Genomic DNA, 12,453 nt, shown 5'->3' with positions numbered 1-12,453 from the left:
TTATGTATCCGCTCTTCCTTCACTGTTGTACGAGGTTTGCGTGTCCCCCGTTTTTGTAATGCCACCTGCTCTTAAGATACATAAATAAATAAATGTGTCTGCATTGTAAATTGTTGATGTGAACCAACAGGCCTAACACCTTTATATAGCATCGGGAGGTTGTAAATTTGCATAGTTGGAGAATTTCGGCTGGGTGGATCACATGCATTTTCATTAGACACGTGGTCATTCCATTCCGTTCCTGTTCGAACCGGGCTTTAATGACACCAGTAGGTGTCATTAAACCACAAGCGCGCAAAAATAACGCTGCCTTCACAAATTTCCTGCCGAGGAATTACATGAAAAGAAGTTCCATGCACATTAAGCTTAGCCGTCCTCTTTCGAAAATATCTGATTTGTGGTCATTTTGCATTCGTTCTGTTAGCCTCCGTTTTTGTGCGAGCCCAACCTCCTGCATTCAAAAACCAATCTATTGTATTCTTTTCAAAATATTTGGTAGTTTTTTTGTTCCTAACCCACTTCCACTCATAGTACCTTTTCCCCTGAAAGTAAAAATAAATAAAACAATTAAAAATGCAGTATTAAATAGTAATAAGTGCATATATAATTAAAAATGGATTCCCAATTAGTTTTTTCGTAGCAGCTTCAAGTAACCGTGTGACCAGGGCCATAGCCAGAGAGGGGGGGGCTTCGGGGTTCGAACCCCTCCAGAAATCTTTTCCAGGCAGTGCATAAGCAATACTTACTGTTGCTTTCGGCAAAACTACCCCCTCTTAAAAACCCGTACTCCCCCCACAAAAAAATTCTGGCTACGGCCCCGCATATGACACACTGACCTTTACGCAATCAAGCAGACTGGACTCCTGCAAAGCCCCACTCACAAAAAAAAAAAGAAGAGAGAAGAGTGAAATTCTTCAATCTTTTTACATTAAACACTCCTTACAGAGAACTCTTTGTGACCTACATGCCTTTTATGAACAACAAGGTTCATTTGCCAATGAGAGCATCGGTAACAAATTACCTCCTCCAACGTCGAATTTTTCGCCAAGTACGCTTGTTTTTTGAAGGGCTAGGAAACATTTGAATGAGCAGGTCATGGCTCCTGAGTGGTGTGAACACTGTTTTAAGCGTAGATTTCTTAAGGCCATTTCTTAAAGAAAAGCTTCTTTGACGTGAATGATGCGTAGCAATCGCTTGTCGTTGGTCTAGAGTCTCACATGAGCATAGGTCAGGTCAGACAGGAAAAGCATTCCTCACAGGTGCTGGGGCTTTGACCCAATTTGTACACACAAGTTAAAGTTGAAGGCAGCTCTTGCGCAACAATGTCCGTGCAGAGAGTGCAGACATAGTGCTCGAGGCTAGTGGGCTCACATCTGGTCCTCATTGGACTGCTTCCCAGCACTGAACTTTTTTGCGTACAATTCCGCGTGCGTCTTTCCCCTCAGGTGCTTGAGAAGGTCGTTTTTATCCCAGAAGCCCCTGTGGCAGGTATCGCAGGTGAATCGCCTGTTGCCGTGATGCAACTGCACGTGCTGACGCAGGTCAACCTGTCTCGAAAACCGTCTCTCGCAGATATGGCAGACGTTGGGCTTCTCTCGGGCGTGCCAGCTCTCGTGAAAAGCCAGGGCTTGTTGTGTCGGCCACCCTCTCTGGCAGAAGGCGCAGAAGAACACCCTTGCGGTATTGTGCTGACTCAGGTGAAGACCGAGGCTGAAGCGAAGCACTGGCTGCACAACTGGCATCCGAAGGGCTTGTTGACAGGGTGCATTCTCTCGTGGATCTCGAGGCACGCCTTTGAGCTGAAGCCTCTGTCGCAGGTGCTGCAGATGAACGGCTTTCGACCCGTGTGCCGTTTTTCGTGAACAAGGAGGGCGTGGCTATCGGTGTATGCCTTCGGACAGAACTGGCAGCCGTAGGACTTCACGACGCCATGCACCGTCATGTGTGCGGTGAAGTTGTTCTCCTGTATGAAGACTTTCTTGCAAATGGGGCACACGTAGGGCAGCTCTCCACAAAGTTTGTCCTCGAGAGCTATGTCGTAAGTTCTGTCGTGACTCTGTTGCTCACAGGATTGGCCGACAAAAAGACGTTCATTAAACCGGGACTCCTGGTGGTCGTTGGCGGACCTAGGTGGAGGAAATGACAGAAAAGGAATTTAACCCCCGCAAAAATGGAAAGAGCATTTGTAGCGAGAAATAATTTCCAGCTTCATTTCTGACTAGATTTATAGATTCTAGCTGGAAGTGACAGCTTCTAACTAGAAAAATTCTTAGTCTAGCTAGAGACGATTATTTCCAGCATGCAGTTTTTTTTTTCTTCCAGGTAGACTGACAAATGCCGGAAGTAATACCTGCCAGCCAGAACAAAATCTCAATCTACAATCTCAATGAGCCAGCAACTGAGTTTATAGCTAGAAATTCTGCCTACTCCTAGCTAGAAGAAATTTCTGGTTCAATAAGAAAAAATATTTTTTTCACCTGGGAAGGCATGCTAACTGATGCATGCTGCCACACAGAAATCTAGAAACAAGTTTCTGATCTTGCTCATAAATACATTAGCATAAATGTAAGGACAAGGCCACGATTAGAGTCCAAAAGAAACAAGTCCCGAAGACAGTGCTATTACGTCCCGCTGAAAGTAGCCCCCACAGGGACCAGCACATCTGAGATTCTGCAAATGTTCCACGTGTCGCAAGTTCACATTTAAAAAAAATTAAAGCCATTCCACTCAATGTGAAAGCCACCAAAAGTGCAAAGAAGTGATTTGCCATAATAGGCTGTAGCGCCGTGATCCGCTCACTGCTACCACCCAACGCATTTCAAATTTACCTCCTTCGCAGTGCTTGCGCACCCCCTGCCTGAAACAGTGCCAGTGGGAGTCCTGTTCTTCCTGTGCTTGCTTTTCCTCCCGCACGTGCCAGCGTTGCAGCACCACTTTTTTTGCGTACTACCGCAAAAACCAACCCGACAAGTGTTCCTAAATAAACGCGGGCACTGCCGTTTAGTTACGCATATGTTGCCTCAAATGTAGCTGCAGTTTTCTTTGCGCTAAAAAACGGGGAGATGTATGGCAAGCAGCAGCAATTCACGAGTTTCGAATGCTTATGACTATATAAACCACTTGGCCTTTGAAGCCTCTGGTTTACACCGCAACGACAGTTGCGATGACGGAATGCTGTGTGGCTCTAATTGGGTTCAGCAAGCAAGCTACAACGACAAAGCGAGCCCCTAAAGTGCTCTGCACTTAAAACCACTGCTCCCTTGTCAGAAAGATTAATGAGTAAGCGGTGTTCTGCGTGGTGTCATGTTTAGTGGTGCAAATGTGGGGGTGGCGGAAGGTAGGGGATCTGTATCTGTTTTATATGGAGCAGATGGAATGTGTGCCATCAGGTGTACTAGTAAGGAGCCCCGAACTGAGCAGGTATGAAACATCAAGTGCAAATGGAAGTTTTAAATACAAAAGTTGCCCATTCCAACAAAGCCCGTACTTTGTTTGAGCGAGGAAGTGTTTGGAAGCAAAGTCAAGCTTCACATAATGAAGAGCACCCAGTTGTGGAAATGCCCACAAACAACCTGGACAAAGTACTGCAGTAAACAAAAAGGTTATTTGTGGCAGTGGACAAGGCATTCACGCAAGGTTTGAGGTTCAAATGTCAGAGGTTAAGGACAATTCAATCCTAGAAGCCTGGCCCTATGGTCATAAATCCCAGCATTCAGAAACAAGTACCTACTAGCATCCACCAAGCGAAAAACCCTTGGTGACTGCAAACATGTTCCCACCCATTTACAATAAACCCTGTCATGTTATCTGTTATCTCTGCTGTTGATTGATTGATTGACTGCAGCGTTTAACACGCCAACGCAACGCAGGCGATGAGGCGCGCCGTAGTGGAAAGCCCCGGATTAATTTTGACCACCTGGGGATCTTTAACGTGCGCCAAAATCTCGTACGCACGGGCGTTTTTGCTTTTCGCCTCTATCAGAAAAGCGGCCGCCGCGGCCGGGAATCAAATTCGTGACCTCATGCTCAGCAGCACAACCCCTTAGCCACTGAGCCACTAGAATGGGTATATCTCCGTTGTTGCTGAACACCATGGTGTATGGGCCGATAAGACGTCACTGTTTCAACTGCACAAAACGTGACGGCCAAATAAAAACAGGGCAGCTTTTTTGGGTACGGGCTACATCAGAGTGGTGCCACGGTTCCGCTCGAACCACCATTACCCAAGGAGTAGACGCGATCCCGAACACAGACGCAAAGTCTGTGTTCTTGCTCACAGACTTTGTACTTACCTTTTCAGCTCCACTAGATAACCACTCTTTTTTGTGCTATTTGCCCCAGTTGGACTTGCGCCATTAAAGTCAAACTACTATCATCAACTTTTGCATTTGTTTATAAGCCATTGCAAGGACAAGCGTAACAATCCTACAATCCTACCTAATCGTCATTCCGTGATGGCCTGCTCCCTGAAATATGGCCCGCCCATACACTGGTGCCTCATTTCTCTCTATTACATTTTAGTATGAAACTCTACAGCTCAGACTATTTATGCTGTAACTGTCAAAGCAGCTCAAATGCCAGGGTGCAGACAAAAAAGTCAGGCACAATTTGGTGCCAACGTCATTCCGCACAAAATAGGGCAGCCATTCCCTACCAATTTTGTTACTGCATTCTGTAAACTTGCGCAATCCCAATTAGAGCACTGCCAACCAGTATCTGAACCAAGGCAGAGTGCATTTATGTATCTTTTTTTTCTTTTCAGGCGGAATCGCGAAGTAAGTTGGAGGAGTGTCAAATCTTTCGATAAGATCTGCACCATGCAGGGCCGTACCCAGAGGGGGGGTTTGGGGGTTCGAACCCCTCCCGAAATCTTTTCCAGGCAGCACGTAAATAATACTACTGTTGCTTTCAGCAAAACTACCCCCTTCCCAAAATTCATAACCCCCCCCCCCCCCCCCCCCCCCCCGAAAAAAAATTTCTGGGTACGGCCCTGGACCATGCACTTGCACAAGTCTATCACTCACTGTGCAAGTAAATACCACGACAAGCCAGTTGAAATCAGTACAACAGGCTCACTTAGTTCTTCGATTACATCTAAGCGTGACTTGGCGAAGCGAACACTTTAAAACACGACCTGTTGGAACGTAACCTTGGGCCAGAATGTACATAATGTCCAAGTATTATCATTACATCTAACTGCACAAGTGTCAACTGAGCCCCAGACCAAGACATGCTGGTCAGTCGAAATCCAAATCAATGCAAAATTACGCGTGGTGAGAAAGGTTGATAAACATCCGCACCTGGGAAATCTTCTGTCTGGCATCCCGTGTCCTCAAAGCTCTGGAGATTGCACTGTGCACCTAGAAAAGAAGAGCACGGAGAGGTTGGCAATGGCCGTGGGCATGGCAAAAGAGCTGGTGAAGGCGGTACAACCTGCGTGAGAGGTGGACAGTGTGGCTTGGATTTCACGGCTGCAAGAGACCGCATTGGTGGCGCCGGTTATGCCTGCCGCCATGGCGACCACACAGTCGTTCACAATGGTGGACGTTGCTGCCAATCACGTAAAACAGGCACACGGTAAGAGTAATGTACAACAGGCCACAAAGTTTAGAGAATGTCTGGAGGCATGACAAAGGAGCTGTGCTCACGTCTTTTGCTTATTGTTTGTTTATTTGCTTTATGAGCACAAGAGGAATGGGAGGTTACGAATAGCAGGTGAAAACGCTAAATCGAGAATGCAGCAAGAATTGGTTACATAATTGAAACGATCACAGTAGGCAATATATATAGCAACCAGAAAAAAATGGCAATGTACAAAACATGCATTCTCAAAAACTAGGGAATAGACATTAGATAACTAGAGGTGTATTCTGCAAGCATATCCCTTAGAAGACCAATACACATTGGCCGACTTGTGGTTGGGTAGCCACATGTCGGGTCAAGTGCGAGGCAACTACGATATGGGTTTGGCCACAGTGAGAAATGTGGTGTGATGCTCTCAAAAAGAGATGTCTGCAAAATTTACTCGTTGTTTTACTTCCTACAAAAATTAATTTTTAATTAAGCAGCATACACACACAAGAACAGCACAGTGAACGTGCCGCTTGCCCCTATTCTGGCCCACAGATTAAATTCACTACAATTTAAAATGACTTCCACTTTTACGACCCATTCCTGCGTTTGCTCCTTCAACTCAACAAACAAGAGGACGGTGGTGAGCCCGGTCAGTCCACAACCTTGCTGTTCAAAATTATGCCCTTCCCTGCCGAGTGGAATTTGATTTGCCCGACAAGCCGTATTCTAGTACGGCATCCATAAAATTCAGGGAACTTACACGATAGCATCGTAGCCTACTTGCGAGCTCTTCGGAGCACGGAGTTCCACTCTGTGCACCAACCACGGTCAGGTGGCAAGACTGCTTGCACTAACTGGTGCTCGAATGATAACTGCCGCCAGGAACCTGCAGAAATTATGCTTGAGTGTGCATTATGTTCTCTATGCTACCACATGCTACATACAATATAATGCGCCGAGTGATCAGTTTTTGGAAGGGAAGACCATTATTTGCATAATGTGTGTGGCCCACAGCCAACATCAATGCAAATCCCCCTAACAAATGCAATGGCTTCCACACTGACAAAAGACCCATTCTTTTTTTTTTTAATACTATGGAGCGAGCAGCCATGAAGTGAATTGCATATATGAATTATATCAGAGAAAAAAATTAAGGAACCGAGCCAACCACTGACCTCAAAAGAAATACTAAAAATTCTGACAGTCTAGTGATGGTAGAAGCAACTCAACTTTGCAAAGCATAGCATCACGCAGCTATTACTTGGGGAAGAAAAGAACCGTGCTACCTAGAAACTTCCTAAAAGAAAACACCTGAATGGCCAATGCACCGAGCAAAGAACCCAGCATTCTGAACAATATAGTGGCACCCTTACCCACTGCTGGTCAACCCCCACATGGGTGTGTGTAATTGTATGGTGCAAGTTAGGGTTTTTTTTGTTTTTTTGTTCTTAATGACCCGGAGCAGTTTTACATTCTTGACACCAGACAACCTTCGCAATGTGTCCAAGATGATCCAAAGTGGGAGACTGCGTTAGGCCGCTCCCTCTGCATCAAAGTGCCATGAGTGGGCATGGACTCTGGGCAATTTGTTTTAATTGGACTACCGGACTCCCTTAGCAACAGCCTCTACTCTCGCTGTATCTAGCGTTAGTACAGCCAAATTATGTGATACCTCATTAATTTTATTTCGTCTCCTCGACATGCGCACATATACACATGCACACTATGTATAGATATCCAATTAATGCCCACAAATTCACCATGGATGAAAACCACAGTCATTGAAACTAAACGCTGCATCTACAGGGACACCCGACATCACTATTATAAGCGCTCCACTAAACTGGCGTCAGTCATGTTAACTTCTCTTCTGGCATTACTTTGCACTCCCAAACATTTCCAGATTGCTGAATGCAAAAACGGAAGGCTTTCCTCAACATAACCTACTCTAATGTAACCTCACCTAATGAAACATTACTTAACCAGCAGAAGCGCAACTTAAAACGCCTGAAAACTAAATACAAGTCCAAATTAACAAAATAATTATCGGAACAACAAAAGCTAAAAAAGGAAAAACAACACAAGGGCTGAACTTGAAACTCGGCCATTTGGATCCCAAAGTTGAGGCATAACAGCTACCACATTATGCCAGATATTTGACAAGGCATCAGCCCAGCCTTGAAAATATGAATGTTGTCAGATGGCATTCCGACCATGGCTGCAGTACTGTTGAAAATAACTGTAGACACAGCAAAAACTAAGAGCAAGAGATGTAAAATAAATATGAATTAAGGAACGCAGTGTCTAAAAGTATGGCGAACGTATCGCAATTCTAGAGGCAAAAGGCGGGTCGAACTAGATTGCAAAGGATGACTGATACACCCAGACTGGCAGTCTGAAGATGAAACACAAGGTTTGAGAAAATCTCGTCTGGTTGGGTATAAAATTCATAGTCAGAAAAGGAAGATTGCCAAATATAGGTTTACTTAAAAAAAAAAAAAAAAGAAGACATTTCAGATGTCACACGGAAGACTTGTTCCCCGACTTTTCAATAAACCTTTAGACAGTGATCCCCCTTTCTTGACTATGAAGTCTAAAGATATGTCATATATACAACTGCCGTCGTAAGTAACTGGAACAAGGATTTGTGAAGATCGCAAAATATTGGTCTTACTGGCTTCATGACAGCCATTAATGATTTACCGGAAGCTTTTCCTATTAGGGAGGACTCCTTTAAACGCACACCAATGCAGCCAGACAGTTTCGGGAAGGAGAAATTCCTGCAAATTTACAAGACCATGTTCCAATTACTTTTGACGGCACTTGTACCTGGTGAACGCCAGTACAAGCCAGTAGGGTGCACACACTGGTGTATCCTGAACTTTGTCCCAAGTCCTATGTTGACGCTCGGTTCAAAACTCGTGTCACAGCCAGAGTCAGTGCTAATTATTTATTTGCTATTATTTGCGTTGGCAGGGGTTCAACAGTGACTCCAAGATAAGGATTCGTTGGGTGAACGTCAAGCTGGACAGCTCTCAACGCGAGTTGCGAAGCTGACGGCAACCCTGGAGCACCGCAGGTGTGTCTGACAGGCCGGCACTGACATTCACAGGCTACGTCAGACGCCTTCAGACCCGTCACGGTGGCTTAGGGGCTATGGCGTTGTGCTGCTGAGCACGAGGACGCAGGTTCGATTCCCGGCTGATTTTCTGATGGAGGCGAAAAGCAAAAACACCCGTGTGTACGAGATTTCGGCGCATGTTAAAGATCCCCAGGTGGTCAAAATTAATCCGGGGCCCTCCAGTACGGCGTGCCTCATCGCCTGTGTTGCGTCAGCGTGTTACACCCTACAATAAAAAAAGAAAGGGACATCTTCATAATGAAGACTCCCAGTCTTAGGTGCAATTGATGCATGTCTATAGCCTCTAGGATCCAGGTGTGTTCAACATGCCTTTAGACAGGATGTACTGTTTGCTGAAGGATATCTGCTGGCGGCAATAAATAAAAAGCATCATGCTTGATGCCTGTCTGACAGTGACTGGCGATTTCCTACACCTTGCTCACCTTAGCATGCCAACTACAAAAGACGTCATTTCGGTAGACATCGTCGTGTACCCCGGCGCACACTGGTTTGGGGGGCAATGAGGCAGCACACAATGCAGCACGAGGATTGACTATCCGTGCCAGTGCCAGCCTCGTACCCTAACACGGCGCCAGGTCAGCCAGGGACCAATTAATCACGTACCGCGATATAACTACGCATTACCGCCTCTCTCGCCGTCGATACCCTCCTGCCCACCCTGAGCTAACCAACCTACAGGAGCGCTTATGGCGACTCCTGCAGACGCACTCCTTGGCCTGCCGAGCACTACTGCATCGCATTCACCCCTCGTAATTCCCCTCGCCAAACTGTCCACTCTGTGGGGACCTAGCCACACCGGTACACTCTATGTGGGCCTGCTCTCAAGATCCCCTTCCCTCCATAGTTAATGACGAGCGCTGCGCAGCTCGGACCCAGAGGTCCAGATACTTTTGGTCACCCGCGCTGACAACGTCGCCACCGGCCTCACCGCTCCTGTAAACCCGGTTAAGGCTCAGCTGCCTCTCATCCTCTGTCCGGCTGAGCAAGCAGACTGGGCAGCCAGAGCAGCTACGCACCCGTACCATCCGTCACCGACACTCGGTGCTCATATCTGGCATTCAGAGTTTTCTGTCTGCACCGTTGACCCTCCGGACTCCACTTCCTAAAGACAGGTCTGAGTCCACACTCCTAGCACGTGCCATCTCGCGCCACTAGTCCCATTAGTGTTGCCCATGGACACCACAACCCGGTTAAACCCCCCCCCCCCCCCCCCATGCCATTGTTGTGCTGCGTGTGTGTGAGTGAGACATTTGCTTCGGCATTACCCGCCCTGGGTGGCAGGCTAGCAGAAACACTAGTGTACAGAACTCAGCCTTTCTGTCTAGCCTTGCGTGCCACCCAGGGCCACGTTTTCCGCAAATAAAGGTTATGATTATTATTAAATAAAGTTATCTCTCTCTCTCTCCGTGATTTACCAGAAAACTCCCTAGGGACGCTGCACCTGCGCGAATAAGGCTCCCCGTAATGGGGGACTACAGATTAGACCATCTGGCCAACTGTTAGTTCGCGCTGAAATCTCGGCTCAGCGGCGTTCTCATTTTTTGCCTCCCCCATAAAAACGGGCACCACGTACGTCCGGGATCGGACCATGGGTCGCTGCGCTCAGCATCAGAACGTCTCTGCCATCAGATACCGCGGCAATGTGCCTGGATTGAAGGGAAAGGAAATAATGTAATATCTACAACTGAGTTGACACAACTGTTTCTAGACATTAAGGTGGACGGAAACAAAACGCACACGAAACCAGCTGATTCGCGCTCCAGCAACACCACCGTTCGGTGCTGGCGCTCCGTAGTTTATGACTGCATGCGCAGGACTTTGGATATTGAAAATTTCGCGCTAAAGAGTTATTAATTACGGGAGGTTCAATTGATCGGCTACATACTGTGGCAAGCGTCTAGCAATTAAAGGAGCCATGAAGAGAAAACAAAAGTTTGTTTTATTCGAAAGATTAGGTGTTTCATAGTACCCCAAGCGCTTTCCCGGAAGCAAATGATGCTTTATTCACTGAGAAATAAGGCAATTTAAGCCAAAATTTTAAATCTCCCGCTAAAATTGCACATTTGGTGACGTGAGCAATGGTGTCACACGGGCCGGTCCATGAAACAGATACTTAGTATGTCGACTCCATATAGCACCCACACGCGGGAGTCGACCGAGACGGCGGCCATTTTAAAAATGCTAGTAAAACCTAGTGCACCCGCAGCCCTAGTCATGGAATCGCCTGATCCGGAGAACAAAACTCTCGCCGAGGAGCTCGGGCTTGCATTTAACAACCTCACACCACTTGAACGCTCAACGCTTCTAAGTGCACGAGCGGCAAGAGTTGTGGGATACGCGGTGGACGGGAAAGCGACCATTCCGCGATAGCCACAACAGACGAACGCCCTGCCGTCGGCACCGCTGCCTCGTCAGCGCCGTCGCCACGGACGAATACAGACTGGTACGTATGTGCCGTATTTTTATTACGGTTAATAATAGTTCAACTTCAGTAGCAGTATCGCTTATGCCAGTTGGCCGGTGTCGTGTATGGAAAGCCGTTCGCGCGAGCTCTCTGCTTCGACCAGAAAGATACGAGCGTCAATGCGCGGTGTTTACGGCATTTTTCCTCCAAGGTCAGAGCGCCTCGAACCCGAAAATTCATCTGCGCGACGGCGAGATGTCGAGCTCGGCCAGGCGGTTGTTTCGTACGCATTGGCGCACACGCTTGCGTGTTCGTTCGGAACTTCAACCGTTTACTCCACCGTTCTTTGTCATAAAAAGAATGTGCAGTATGTTTCACGGGCATTTAGCTCGTTATGCAAACTGTAAGCCCTGCCTAACATGCGTTTGCTTTTGCCGGCCTCCGCCAATCGCAGAGCTTAGCCCATGTGACGGCATAGGTTCTGTTGCGGGAAATGAGCTGGTGGGTCGCATGACCATTCCCGTTTTTCCTAATTATGTAGCTTATTTGAGCGAAGTTTGCGTTATAAGTGGTGTCGTTATGGTTCTAACGAGGCAATCTTTCGAATCAACCAAACTTGTGTTTTCTCTTCATGGCTCCTTTAATGTTGCCAAACCTCCCACATCCCCGGTAGCCCAGTGTAACGTCCGCTTCACAACTCACAGTAGGAGCAGCCTGTCTCGGATTTTGCTTCCGCTCTCTGGACAATGGCGTTATCCCCGTAAGTCTGTCACAGTAAACCAAATCGAAGAACACAGACACGGTAGCAGCGCAAAAAGGACGATGCTGCCTCAAAGCAGACAGGACGAACGAACTGGGGCAGGGTTACCTTCCGAACACTACCCGACCGAAGTGCCGTGAGATCGTGGTTCGTTGGTTCTAACAGCAAGTAATTGTTGTTGTTGTTCCTGGTGACTTGGCACAAACAGAACCACACGCGCACGTTCACAATAGAAGACAGGCGCGTGGTTTGTTTTCGATTCGTGTTGCTCACTCCCGAGTTCCCGACATCTGACACGAGAACGGCACACACGCAGGCATGTTCAAAAGTCAGTCAGGACGACGTGCAAGACCATGAACACAAAACAATCGAGACCGAAATCCGAACATGGCAACATCTTCGACTCGAGCATCTTGTTCACTCCACAGAAGTTCACTCGGTTCACTACAGCTGTTACAGCGGGCAGTGCATCCTCGATAACCAGCCCTGGATAGCCCGCAGGCAGTCCAAGGACTGCTCTCGGACTGCTCTTGGCTTTGCAAGAATTAAATTGAACAAAAAAACAAGCATTTT

The 12,453-nt window shown here is 47.1% G+C and overlaps 1 long non-coding RNA gene across 1 annotated transcript; it reads right to left on the bottom strand.

The window, feature by feature from the left end:
- On the bottom strand, window positions 1-12,383 carry LOC144141286 (uncharacterized). Its single transcript, XR_013316511.1, has 5 exons — window positions 11,989-12,383; window positions 6,335-6,460; window positions 5,434-5,550; window positions 5,301-5,360; window positions 1-2,126 (listed from the first exon to the last, which is right to left on the bottom strand). It is a non-coding gene; the product is annotated as an uncharacterized LOC144141286 (long non-coding RNA).
- Between the last annotated feature and the right edge of the window lie 70 nt (window positions 12,384-12,453).

This window comes from Haemaphysalis longicornis, unplaced genomic scaffold (assembly GCF_048455015.1).
Source record: "Haemaphysalis longicornis isolate Haplotype H1 unplaced genomic scaffold, Haemaphysalis longicornis Haplotype H1 scaffold_6, whole genome shotgun sequence".
Taxonomy (NCBI): domain Eukaryota; kingdom Metazoa; phylum Arthropoda; class Arachnida; order Ixodida; family Ixodidae; genus Haemaphysalis; species Haemaphysalis longicornis.
Note: the sequence above shows the minus strand (reverse complement) of the source record. Positions and strands in the feature narration are given on the sequence as shown.